Consider the following 13,888-nt stretch of genomic DNA (forward strand, 5'->3'; position numbering starts at 1 on the left):
TCAAAGAAAGGATTTACTTGTATCTAAAGTACTTCCATATGTTCTACTTGAATTTTGGAGTCCGTGCAACCCAATAATTGAATTTTCACTTCCCCTCTCCCTTTTATGTGCAAACCTCTTTCAGAACTTTCTCACATGCAGAAACCCAACTATACTAAATCTTTCCATGACCTAACTAGTGAGCCTCTAGTCCATCTTATTTTTAAGTTATAGTAGTAATCTATTGAGGGATATTCTACCACACTGTGAACCCCGAGTTTGAGTTTGAGTTAATTAAATAAAACCAACCTTGGGTCAGAAGGTGGAGCCAGCAACTAGTTGACAGAAAGTAATCATAGAGAGTCAGAGGGAGTCTGAAAGATGATAGAGAGATGGACAGCAAGTAGTAGGGAGGGACTTTGAGTGTCATAGTCTTTCTTGATTTGGCAGAGCAGAAGGACACCCCCTTTCTGAGATGTTGGCAAAGAAGGAAGGTCAGCTAGTTGTTCCTCAACTTCTCTGAGCTAGCAGGTTTTCACCCCAGTCTCTGACTCCCAAGTCTTATTGATAAATAGAACAATAGAGATTTAGTTAAAAATTACATTTGTTGGCAGTGGCAAGAGGTGGATCCAGCAGGATGTAAAGGTCCCTCAGGGCCACTGCCTGAGAAGTGGGCCATTAACTGTGCAGCCACAGTTACAGGCTGAAACACCAGTAGATTCAGGTGCAGCCACTGTGCTGACAGAAAAACATTTTCCTGACCCAAAGTTGATTTTACTTAATTAATGCAAATATAAACTCAGGGTTCACAGTATGATCGAATATGGTACAACATAACCGTACAAAATAACCGTAACCGTTTTGGGAACAGAAGACACTAAATAATCAAAATCATGATATTTTATTGGAAGATGGCAATAACAAAAGGATAATTTTCAACACAGCCTTAATATAAACTTGACTGGTCTTTTCCAGAGATATTGAAGAGCCATAGTAAACACACAGGTGACTCTTTTCCAGAACCAAGGTAGGTGTTCTGCACAATGAAATATACCCAATACAGCAAACGGTCGTGATGAGTTTGTTCCCCAAATCTAGGTTAGAAGATGCTAGACATACAGACATGGCCATGGCTTCGGGATGACAAGTATCTGTCAGTGTGAGGAAAGTCCCCAGCAGCACTGTTGTCCGGATGGCTGTGAGAAGAAAGGAGCAGAGAAGGGATGGTGGACAAGGAACAAAATGTGTGGGTGGGATGACACCAGACATCTGAGCTCCTAACTCAAAGGAACATCAAATGTTCTCCTAAACACTAGCAACTGCTGCAACCACATATGGCAATTCTGAAGCCAGTGTCACTGGATTCTGACCTCAGTGTCCCTGCTCCTTCTCTAGTGTGCATGAAGAAAGTCAGACAGCTTGCCTGAATGCTGTTTTCTCTGTAGGACTTGGTGGCCATTGCATATTTGGCCTGTATGCACTGGCTTTTACCTATGGATAAGCTCTCTTGCTGATGACAAATGCAATATAGAAATGTAATCCTATCCTTTCTGGGTCACTGTTATTCTACAAGTCAACTTCTGGTCCTTTATATAAGTACAGGAAGATAACTTGACTGGAAACTATGTTTACTTCCAAAAAACCCTGCTAGTGGGCTTCCTTGTGTCAGACTAAACTAGGTAAATGACAGGAGACTATTAGAGAAAATGTATATACTCTTCATCAATGTAGCTGTATGACTGGGGCCTTCATCAGCATGCTTGATGATCATCATCCCTGTAAAAGTAGTCCCCATGTCTGCAAGCGCATTAAGATTACCTGGAAAGCCTTTTAAATGTCCTGATACCAAGCCAGCACAGACAAATTATCTTTAAACCACTAATGAAAGGCCAGGCACTGGTGATTTTATAAGCTCCTTTAATGATTCTAATGTGCAACTAGGTGGATTTCTGATCTATATTATACTCATGTCTAACCAGCCCTCCTATTTTTTCATAATAACAGCTGTTCATGCCTTCTGGTACCTTGTGTCTCTCTATTTCCATAGGTCATCTTTAATACTACAAGTAATACTGAAAATGGTCCCAAATCTTCATTAAAGGGCATTTACTAGACAAGAACTTTGAAAACCACTAGAAATAATAGGGTACTGAGGAGAACTTGTCTGTCTAGAAAGTGAATGTTCTATAACCAACATTATCCAGAGTCTACTCATTTGACCTCAAGGATTTGGTAATGATTTCCAAGACTCTTAGGCAATCTGAATACAACTGGGTATCCTCTAGACTAGAAACATCTACTGCACCAAAAAGACAACTCAGAAATATTTCCCAAATAGGTCAGAGCATTAGTGTCAAGCTTATATTTCTTGAAAAGTGACAGAAAAAAATGGAAAGCAAAATAGGATTAAAGATACTATCTCCTCGCAGTGGTGGCACACACCTTTAATCCCAGCACTTGGAAGCAGAGGCAGGTGGATCTCTGTAAGTTTGAGGCCAGCCTGGTCTACAGAGCAAGTTCCAGGAGAGCTAGGGCTGCTGCACAGAGAAACCTTGTCTCGAAAAACTAGAAAAATATACTATCTCCTCATAAATGTGCATCATAAATAATGCCAGATAACTGTCCACATCACTACAAAAGACCCCATCCTTAAACATGCAGCCTTCTCAGGACTTTCAATCCTCCCTTTTCCTCTACAAAACTAAGACTTACATCTGGATATACAGCTTTCTACCTCTTTATTTTACCAATGGTCTACATCCTTTATTTTTCACACCCAGGATCTATAATTCCTTTTCTTGCCGGCTTAATGAACTCTAATATTTTTTTTAAAGTATACATATTTACTGATACCAGGGATTTCTTGTGCATGCTTAATATATGTTATGAAATGACCAAACATAGCTAATTCTATATTTGTTACCTCACATACTTATCATTTTGTAGGATAACAACAAGAGAAGATAAAAGCATTTCTTTCAGCAATTTTCAAGTATATATTTAGGCTGCACAACAACCCTACAGCACTCACTGATTCTAACTGACAAGCTGCAACATCTCCCAAGTCTTGAGTAACTATAATTTCTCTCTGGAGTAATAGAAACATTTCTAGAGAAGTACCTCACTGTCCAACTACTTTAACAATGTCTCAGAGCAACAGACCTTTATCCTCTTCAGCCAACAGTGACCTCTTTAGCACTAGGTTCTTCTCATCCAGGCCAGACATGGACAGTGGAACAATCCAAGACTGTTTATTCCAATAGACAAGACTGCATTATTTTCTTCTGAGGATACTACTCAAAAGAATATATAGGTCCATAAATGTCAAAAATGACAAAAAATAGAATTTGTGGGCAGAAATAAAGTACACTTATTTGTGTAACATCACCCAAGTATATTAATTTCAAACCTACTAAGCTTTTATATGTAACCCAGCTGTTCTTTGACAAAAGCTATCCTGTGTGACACATACAGAAGACACTGGATTACTTTAATTAATAATGAGTTAGCTTTCTATCATTTGAAATGGAAAGAATCTAATACAGAGCCTGGGTGGTGTTGGTGCACACCTGCAATCCCAGCACTCGGGAGGCAGAGGCAGGCGGATCTCTGTGAGTTTGAGACCAGCCTGGTCTACAAAACAAGTTCCAGGACAGCCAGGAAAAAAAAAAAAAAAAGAATCTAATACAGAAACTAATTCTTGGGCTTGGGGGGGGGGGCGGGAGATGTTACAAATAGAAAAGTGGAATTGGTCGGTCTGGTATCAGAGACAGTGAGAGTATGTCTTTAATTTACAATTCTAAAAAACTCAAGTTGTCAAATGGTTGCTGATCTGCCATCTAGTGTATCTGGAAATATTACAGAATGTACCTAACAAGGTTGAAATACTGAGAAAAATTGCAAAAATACTCTAGAACCTGGGGCTGTGACAGTTCTTCTTGGACCCCTCACTGAGGTCTAACAAGAAAGTGGACTTATTGACAAAGAACACCTATACCTCCAGCCCACATAGACACACGGGGGAAAGATCCTAAAGCTTCGCCAGAGTGAAAACCTTTCTGCCTACAAGTAACAGAGAATGTTTTAGAGTCTATTTTCTCGCTTTCAGGATTAGAGAGACACGAAATTCTCGCTCCCAACTTAGAAGTGAGGCTAAAAGTGGAGCAGAAGATAAGATAGGTAGCTTTGAGGAAGCATCAAACATTTTCTTCCCCTGGCTTTTTTTAAATACTCCAAACTGTGACCTCCATGACCACAAAGGAGATAATGAACTCAAGGGAAAGATGTGGTCATTTAGTGCAGCAAAAGCAAGATCAGACTTTTGAACTCAATTGGGATGCAGACAAGCTGGAGAATGTTAAGCTAATCGCTACTCTAGTACCCACTGGCTAGACAAGACATCTACTCTTGTCCAAGACCCACTGGCTTTCTTTATCAACATTAAATACTCAAGCCTGCTAAGCTTTAAAGGGACTTGTGATTTCAAAGAACCCTGAATGCATCCTTCCTTTCTTCAGTTAGCTATACATCTTGAGAATAGGACATCTCAGTACCCACTGGATTACTAAATTCTGCAAGTAGTCTTTCCTTATGTAGTTTCTTTAATTTATTGAGTCCACTATTGCTTACCATTGGGAACCATCTAGTTTAGATATACCGTGAAGAATGATACACTGAATATCACTGACTATACTTCTAAAAATGTGTTTCATTTTGTTTATCCCTTTTTCTTAAAACACACCTGGTACTATAAAAATGGTAACATAGCTGATAACTTTTAGAAATCAAGCAAGGACTTGTTCAGTAAAGGTCTCGATGGCTCTCTTAGCACCATAAAGGTTGAGTTTCATGCCCAGATCTGATATCTCATGAAATTCCTCCCTAAGGGAAGCACCAAGTACCTCAAACAGGGAATCTCGGTCCAGGCCTTTCATGACAAGAAAGCAGACCACCAGCACAGTGTCACCCCCGGCCTCTCTTTCCTCTGGCTGGTTTTGTCAGAGGTCCACAGCCGCCTAACATGCCAGCAGCGTGTTTGCTTTTAATTTGTCTGTGGCTTATTAAAGCCACAGATGTGGGTGGGTGGCAGGGACTCAGCACTTTTCCTTCCTCGGTGATAAGGACAGCCATCAACAATGAACATATGGCTCCTATTAGAGTAAATGGAAGGCACGTGTCTAATTTGAAGGGTAAAATTGGCAAAATTGAAACAGCTGCAGCTTGTGCCCCTTCGCTCTGATGCTGAGTGAGGTGAACAGTTCAGTCCCTCCTGCTAACCTGCTGATGTGACTTCCCTGCTGCGTAACTGTCATCTCTTTCTGTTTTGTTCTCAAGGTCTAGGATTTTCTCTGAGCTTCTTTTGGTTTAGTATCTGTTTCTTTCTTTCTTATTATGAAAGAATTGGGGAAAGTGTACTTTGCATTAAGTCTATTAATGCCAATGGTAACCACCGACACTGTGGAGCCAGCACAAACGGTGTAACCAATGATCAGGATATTTTTAAGGGACCCAAATATAGAATTGAGGCAGAAGAGTAATGGTAAAATTCATTTTGCCCTCAATTGCGAATGGTTGTTGAATAATTGTTATAATAATGATTGTTGAATGAATAATCCAGTGAACGTTGTTGAACATCTCAATATGCCAATAACTAGTAGAAACAAAGAAAATTCTCATTCTCTAGGATTTCACATTCTAGGAAAGAGCATAAAGATAATCATTTTATACATAAAACCATAGAGGAAGAGATGTATTGCTATTCATTGTTATTATGTCTGTGCTCAAAAAATACTGGTTATATGAATAAAACCATTACAATATATGTGAAAAGGCCAACCAAAGGCAGTGGAAACAAGCTGTAAAATTGAATGAGAAGTGATGGTTCATCAGCACAGAAGTTAGTGTCGAAAGGAATGAGACAGTACAGGAAGGATGTGTGCATTCTGGCTAGCTTTGGAGAGGCTGACCTCTAAGAGACAGCCACAGGGCAGGGAGACATCAAGATGTTCTCAGAGATGTAAGATGAGAAGCAGGAGAGTCATGTCACAGGAGAGGAAACTATGCAAGCATCTGCTTAGTAAAGAGAATTTCAAAATGGCTAAAACCAGACCGAAATTCTCTAACACTAGGAGAGAGACAGACAGATAGACAGACACACACACACACACACACACACAGAGAGAGAGAGAGAGAGAGAGAGAGAGAGAGAGAGAGAGAGAGAGAGAGAGAGAGAGAGAGAGAGAGAGAAAACTAAGGGATATCTCCTTGACTCATCTTTGTGGATAGAATTTTCCCTTACAATCCTCAGCAAGATCCAACAAAGAGAGTGGGAAAGCACTACCTATGCAGTCCACACATTATCTGTGCTTCAAGTGGGGAAAAAGGCATCATGTCACTAAATAAGACACTGGTGACCTTTCTAGTATTCAAGAAAGTCAAATAAGTTAAACATAACGTGTTCTCAATTTTGTTCATCACATACTTGAACTAGAGTTTTAGCATCTTTCTGCACCTGTTATCAAATGTTAGAGGATGAGAAACTACGGGAATGAAAAAATAATAAACATCCCAGAAAACTTAGGAAAACTTAATGATTGGTTTTGGTGACTGTACTTCATGTTTGAAAATTTGGTTTTATGTCATAAACTTAAATTACATTCTTAGGTTGTGCATCATAGTTAATCAGCACATATTTCATGGTGTTGTGAAAAGTACCATAAAGTTTGGATTCTTTCTCTATCCTGAACAAATATGACAACTGGCCTAACAAATTGATTGTCTCGAAGTTAAGGAGACTCCTAAACTGTTATTTATTTTCATTTCTATGGTTTAAAAAAAAAAGAAAAAAAAGGGGGTGTTGAGACGCTGAAACTGGAAAAAAGTGCTACTAAAACTGGGGGGGGGAGTACTATTTATGCCTTCCATTTCTTATCAGAAGTCTTACAGTGAGTTCAGTGTGGAATGCATCCTCTAATAAGAATGCCGAATTATGCCTTGATCCTAAAATAAAACGTTTGTTACCAAAGATGCAGAGTAATCTGCAGCGGGGCATGAACCAATCAGTGAGCCCAGTGAAGCTGGATCATCAAAGAAAAGAATAGCAGAAAATTTAATAACTACTACACACACACACACACACACACACACACACACACACACACACACCATTAGCATTCTCAAAATAGCACAAGTAAGATACACGAGTTTTTCAGGATTCCATTTAGGTTGAAGGCTGGATTTGGGGGTTGTTAAACTACTATTTAAGTGGGACTGCATTGGTCTCTGTGTTCAAAAGTGTTACATCATGAATTTTAGGCCCATATGTGGTTATTCAGGTCCACCCCACTGCCTACCTAGTCAGAGGACTTTCCTCCAGATATATTCATACACATTCCTCCGTGTGATGCTGGGTGGACTCAGAATCCTGGCTCAACTCTTTAGTTCATTACTAAGTTTTAAAATGAGCCTTGGTATGTATCAGCAACAGTCATATGACCCATTTCTTGATTGTACCTAAAGAAGGCTAGATATTATGTCCACTTGAGGGAAAAGCTCTCTAAGAAGGCAGATCTATGAGGAAGACATCTGAATGCTATCATCATGATTGGCTTATGTGAAAAAAAAATTGTCTCTTTGTAAATGCTCAAAGTTTGTGATTGTTTATATTAAATGTGAAGTGTGTTGTAGAATATTAATTTAAAATGTGTTACATTTGTTTATGCTGTGGACCATTTGTTTAATGATGCAAAGATATGTTGCATTCTTTTATATTGCATTTGTTTAACTCTGTGAAGCTGTGTTACTTTGCCTGTCTAAAATACCTGATGGTCTAATGAAGAGCTGAATGACCAATAGTGAGGCAGGAGAAAGGATAGGCAGGGCTGGTGGGCAGAGAGAGTAAATAGGAGGAGAAATCTGGGAGGAGAGGAAGATCTAGGAGGGAGAGAAGGAGGAGGACTCCAGGGGCCAGCCACCCAGCTACACAGCAAGCCACAGAGTAAGAAGGAAAGAAAGATATACAGAAATAGAGAAAGGTAAAAGCCCAGAGGCAAAAGGTAGATGGGATAATTTAAGTTAAGAAAAGCTGGCAAGAAACAAGCCGAACTAAGACTCCGTGTTTATAAGTAAGAATAAGACTCAATGTGATTTATTTAAGAGCTGGGTGGCAGGCACCCCAAAAAGCTAAAGAGTAAAAACAGAAGGGAGCACACACAAATCTACATCTCAAAATAACTGGTCTCTCAGTCTAGGGCAAAACACTGAAGGTGGCTGAGTCTTCTCAGCCCCAGTGAAGAGTGACTCCTGATCGCTGGCATGCTATCATTTTCTCCACCATCCCCTAGTAAGCTAGGCAGACTCACCACATCTCCACCCTTGGAGAACACATAGACACTGAATTGATTTATGAATCTGGACAACCTTTGCCACCTACATGAAAAATATTTCTCACATAGCTTTTCTCAGCTGTTGCCTTTTCCTGACAGGGTATCAAAAGCACTGGCAGATGAATTCTGCACCCCTGTGGCGGCCTAGGGTGTTGGCATTTGTAAAGCTGCATATTTCTGTCATCACCCATGAGCTGAAGCACAGAAGAAAGCTCCCTGTGCACTGAAGGACAGGCAGCTGCTGCTGTCTGGGGGAGAAAATGCAACTAAACCTTTTAGCACACAACTGCAGCCATCTCCTTTCCGAGAATAAGGGAGAGCTGGCGAGCTAAGGGGTTCCGTCTTGGGGCTTTGGACTTTGGACCACATACATGCTCTGACCAGTAGCCTAAGCAGAAGGGAAGGCTGAAAGATCCGGATGGATCCCATTCCACCTTTGGAGTCCTGTCTGGGCAGGATAGGAAAAGGGGGGAGCCTCCAGAAGGAGCACAGTTTTGCCAACACCTTCACCTCAGCCCAGGGAGACTCGGGTCTGACTTCTGATCCACAGAACTGTAAAGGGAGGAAAATGCATTGTTTTTAATCATTAAATTTATTGCAACTGTTTTTTGACAGAGTGTCTCTCTAAACAGTCCTAGCTGTCCCAAAACTCACTATGTAGACCAGGTTGTCCTAGAACTCACAGAGATCTGCCTGCCTCTGCCTGGGATTAAAAGCCACCACACCTGGCTTTTGTTGCATCTTCTTAACCCAGAAGAAAACATTCTCTTTCAGTCTCTTCTCCTTAAGGGTTCAGGAAGCCTGGGATCCTTGTTCCCGTTTTCATGTGGGTGCATCTTAAGTGTAGTTTGGGGATTCCAGTGAGTAGTACTTCTTTCCTACTCTTGGTCATCATTATCAAAATTATCAAAAATAGTTACTAAGTTTGAAGTCAATAGAGGACACGTAAATCAATTTGAAATAAATTCTTAAACTGGGCTTGGTAGCATGTGCTTTTAATCCCAAGACTGGGAAAGCAGGTGGATCTCTGTGAATCAGAAGCCAGCTTTGTCTACATAGTGAGTTTCAGGACAGCTGGAAGAAGAAGAAAAAAGAAAAAGAAAAACATTCTCCAACCCAGATATTCTTAGCCTCCTTGTGATTGACAGTTTGGGCTACATAATCATTTTTGAGGGTGGGGAGCTCTCCTGTGTATTGTAGGGTCCTGTGCAATATCCCTGGCCTCTGCTTAGAAGCAACCTTTGAGATGTAGTAACTAGAAACATCTTCTAGGCTTTGTCCTTTGGCAGACTGCAGACTAAAATCAGTTTGAAAATAACAGCTCTCAGAATGCCTTCTCCTCTGTGTTGAGGTCTACACTGCAGTGGCAGCTTCGGGCTGTCTTTGGAGGCTTGCAGGTCTTGGTTCTAAGAAACTGTCTTGTACGGCAGACTTTCAGATATAAAGATACAGTGTGTTTTGCTGAGAAGTATACACTGATAGGACTTAACGACCACAGGCCTTTGCAATCCAGTACTCGGAACAAGCAGAGCCAGAGACATGAATACCCAATGAATTTCCAAATGATTTAGGTATCCAGACATTCTTATATAAATTCTCTGTATTTGCCTCAATTTTTAATACAAAACCCCTTTGCATGAGTCAAATATTTTTCCTGGCAAACTTCAATGAGCTTGACACTGAGGCTTTACTTGTTAGGACACAGTGTAACTTCTTATAATATATAACCCTGTGCAGGTGGCTTCAAGTTCTACAGCTCAAGCCCCTAGACAAGGGTGGGATGTCACCATAGAGTGACTGACCAAGCAGGAGATGTGAGTCTCAATACAGCTAAATTAACTTATACTAAAGGTACTAGACGGAATCCCTTATCAACTTAGATGTCTTAAATAGAAGAGGCCATATGCTTTTATTCAACGGGCAAGATGTGCCATACCCCTAAATTCAGGCTGTGACATGCATAGGAAACCAAAGGTTATCTATTCTTCTCAAATACAGTAATGTTCTATAAATAGAGGGTGATTTGGGAGCTAAACAAAGCAACCAAGGTAGTTGTTTATATTCTGTGAGTGAGTCAGCATATGACTTCAACTGTCAGGGATTTGAAAATGAAGAATTCAGGCTAGAGAAAAAAAATGTAACCTCTCATCATGATTATAGTAACATAAATTACTACAGAAGGTGACCTCACGTTCAAATCTATTGAAAATCAAATGGGATTTTCAAACTATTCAGAAAATCTGTTGAGTTTGACTGACAAAAAAAAAAAGTCAATGAAATGATTCCTAATAATATTCTGCTATACTCATAGTCTGGTGCCTAGCCCAATCATTATCAGAGAGGCTTCACCCAGCAACTGATAGAAACATATGCAGATACCAACAGTCAAGCATTAGGTGGAGTTCAGGGAGCCCCTCGGAAGAGGGAGATGAAGGGTTGTACCATCTAGAGGGCTCGAGGACACCAGGAGAACATAGCCCACAGAATCCACTAAGCATGCCTCACAGAGACTCACAGAGACTAAAGCAGCAATCATGGTGCCTGCATGGGTCTACACTAGGTCCTCTGAATACGTGCTGTAGTTGTGTAGCTTGTTATTCTTGTGGGACACCTAACAGTGGGAGTACGGGTGTCTCTGATTCTTTTGCCTGCTCGTGGGACCCTTTTCCTCCTACTGAGTTGTCTCTTCCAACCTTGATATGAGGATTTGTGCCTAGTCTTCTTGCATCTTGTTATGCCATGTTCAGTTGATGTTGCTGGGAGGCCTGCTCTTCCTGAAGGGAAACAGAGGAGCAGTGGATCTGGAGGAAAGAGGAGGTGGAGAGAGCTGAGGGAAGTGGAAGGAGGGAAGATGGTGTTCAGGATTATATGAGAGAAGAATAACTGAAAAAAAAGAAATATTCTATGGATTTGTTTTCAAGTATATTCTAAGGGTTGCACAATGGGTGCAGATGAAGTCCTTAAGAATTTCTCTAAATGGAAAACAATTTTCTGGAAAAAAATTTTAATGTCATTGAATAAGAATCATTTAGCAAAAGAATGATGTTGGCTGTAAGTTCTTCCATAGGGACAGCTGATCAGGGACCATGGAATGGTGCATACCTACTCCCTTTCCTTACCTTTGTTTCCCTCTCTAGAATAATCCATGTTTGTGTAATCCATCTGAGGTTCTAGGCTTAATTATTGATTAATTATTGATATCTTTATTGATATTTTAGTTCAAACCTGTTAACCCCAGGATATCTTAAACTGAAATCACTTGCTCATTCAGTGCATACATATTAAGTGTTGTGTCTAGTGCTTTAGAGACACTGAGAAGACAATGGGGAGCAAGGTTCAGAGGGTGGAGGTGGTCTCCTACCATTCAAGTCATTAACAGTCAGATGAAGAATACATGAAAACTAAGAAGCAATGTCAGAGTAGAGAGTAATAGAGGGCACAGAGCATGCATGAGTACTGTAAAGGAAGATGGGGACTCCCTCATTATTAGGGTGAGGCAATAATTGGCAGAGTCAGGAGGTCTTTAAGCTGAGATCAGTAGAAGGAATGGAAATGGACTAAAGATAAGTTCCAGAAAATAAAGAAGAAGCATGGCCGAGGTCAGGAGACCTCTACGCTTCTAGGAAATAGACACTGATGGCGGCTGGGTGTCAAGGAGCAGACAAGGAACCTACACAAAAAAACTAAAGGCAAATGAAGGCTCTTCTCCCTTCGGTAACCATGTCATAGAGCCACATTAAGCCTGTTAGAGTAACAAAGATAGTGCCACTTTAACACCCTGTAATCAACCCATGTTGTCTCTGCAGATAAAACCAAGTGGCAATATGCGCCATTCATTCTCAGAAGAGTAGAAGAGACAGGAATGGTACAGGCAGTAACTGTCCCTACGCCTCATCTTCCATTAGCTGCAAAAAGCTTCCAGGAGTCTCTATTCTCTTCAGAGCTGTCCCACAGATGAGGTACATTTCACAGTATGGTTCCTCGGCCCCCTGCCTGCTCCCTGACCCTGAACCTGCCTACAGAAACATGTCCAGCCGGGAGGACAGAACAGTACCTTCAGCTGTGTGTGCTCACTTCTGTCATTACTCTTCAGGCACTGCCTTACCAAGAGAGAAAGCTCAGTGTGGAATGAGTTAGTAAGATAGTATGTCCCTTCCATGCTGAAAGGCCTTCCATCTTTTCCTCCCCGTCTTCCAGCCAGGATTTGAATGGAACATTCTGAAATGAGAGATACCAATTCTAGTGTTTCCAGCTCACTCTTGGTTGCCAGGTTATCTGATGTAGGAGAGTGGGGATTGTGTGTGTAGATGCAACTATGATCAATGCCATCTCTTTAATCCATACGTAGAGTCTTTGCCCACACAGGACAACACATAGCTCCTTAGTGACAATGGAAGTGCTTGCTCAGACTTGACTACTTAGCCACTACCTACTAGTCATGTTCCCGAAGGGTTTGATGGAATCTTCCAGGCCTACAACCTCCTTTATTATTACTGTGAGCAACTTTCCTGGGCCTTGATTATAACATTGAAAATATAGTGAGAGAGATATTGGAACTGTACAAAGATTGAAACACTTACCCATAAAATGATTTGTTGTCTGGGGTTCATTTCAATGTCACCAGGTAATGAGGGAAAGTAAGTATATAAGGCAAGGAAGAGAACAGGCAGGAAAGACAAGCTTGGCCATTGGCTTATGACTGCTGAATCTGAATGATGGACATTTGGAGTCCACACAAGGGATGCTATCAGTTTCATTCTGTCTGAATCTGAAATTTTTCCCAATAAAGACTCAAAGGGCATAAGTAGCCATTATATAAAGTACTAGACAGCTTTCAAGTATTTGAAATTCTTTAAAGGGCTTTGATAAAAGGATTTCACATGATGAATTAAAACAGAGCAAAGTCTCCAGGGTATATGGTGAAATCAGCAAACCCAAGGCTGGTTTTGTCTTCAAAACGACCTTCAGATGAGCACAGGTAAGTGAAAACTTTGGCTTGAAAAATTGAAATTATCTCAGGTACAAGGAGGTAAAGAGAGCAGAGACGGTAAACACTGTACATTCTTTCTTGGCAATGATACCATTGGGTTTACCTGTAGATAATTAAAATTGAATATAAAGGGGTGCATTTGCTTATTTCCAAAACATTCAGAGGTAGGGTTCAAAGTGCCCTCAGACCTCTTAATGTCTCTTGATAAGTGAAATATAACATGAGATCCAAGAGACATTCTTTCTATTGTGTTCACAGCATGTTAGGACAAAAATCAATAGGTGTAAACTTTGTTGTTGAAGGGACTGGAGATACCCAAGTTTAAATCAAAGTTTTAAAAATGTGGAAGATAAGCAAGTTGATGCCAAACCCATAAGCTGAGCTCATTCCCAATTCTACAATAAAGAGAGGGAAAACGGAGAACTCACAATTTAGATTGTGCCTCAATGCCAGTTCCTAGGGCTCTGTTCAGAAGTAGCATGCCAAGATTTTCAGGGCACATTTCAAATGCTGCTGAAGAATTTCATAAGGGAAC

This window comes from Peromyscus eremicus, chromosome 20, assembly GCF_949786415.1.
Source record: "Peromyscus eremicus chromosome 20, PerEre_H2_v1, whole genome shotgun sequence".
In the NCBI taxonomy this organism is placed as follows: Eukaryota; Metazoa; Chordata; class Mammalia; order Rodentia; family Cricetidae; genus Peromyscus; species Peromyscus eremicus.